This window comes from Meleagris gallopavo, chromosome 12 (assembly GCF_000146605.3).
Source record: "Meleagris gallopavo isolate NT-WF06-2002-E0010 breed Aviagen turkey brand Nicholas breeding stock chromosome 12, Turkey_5.1, whole genome shotgun sequence".
Classification (NCBI taxonomy): domain Eukaryota; kingdom Metazoa; phylum Chordata; class Aves; order Galliformes; family Phasianidae; genus Meleagris; species Meleagris gallopavo.
In genome coordinates this window covers 1885358-1886055 of record NC_015022.2, presented here as the reverse complement: position 1 = coordinate 1886055, position 698 = coordinate 1885358, and positions in this window count along the sequence as shown.

Genomic DNA, 698 nt, shown 5'->3' with positions numbered 1-698 from the left:
TTCTGTAAAAGCCAAGGGGCAGGTAGGCACGGGTGTTGGCCATTGCGACCCGGTAACTTCGTGCACGGACCAAGGTAAGAGAGTTTAATTCTTGCCTTGGGGGTCGGTTGAGACTCTTGAGTGTGTGTATGTGTGAGACGCACTTCAGTGCGAAGCGAGTGCGGAGTCCCGACCTGCGGTTCCGTTGTCCCGCGAGGGGCACGGCCAGGGACGGACGAAGCGGCTGTGTTGGTGGAAGGAAGAGTCTCGGGAGGGAGCTGTTGGTGTATGGTACCCTGTGCACTTGACGAAGTGGCAGCAGTACACCCCTATTTGAATCCGAGAATCGGAGTAAGGTACTCCGGAGGGATTGGCCCTAAATCCGAGAGTCGGAGTGTGGTGACCTGTGGGCTGGGTAGTTCACAGTAGCACTCCGGAGGGATGGGGAATAGGAGCTCCCGAGAGCAGGGGAAAAAAGGTCCCCTGGTTTGTGCCTAAAGAAGCCCCTTACGAAAATGTTTCAGAATTGGAAAGACGGTCCCAAGACCAGGGACAAGGATAAGAAAAAGATGCTTAAATATTGTATACAGATATGGCCTAGAGAGCCAATACAGGGAAAATAAATATTCTGGCCAGAATATGGATCTGACAAAGATTGGGTGTGTCAGATTCTGAATTCGTATGTAAAGAATAAAACCCTCTTTTCAAAGGAGGAATCA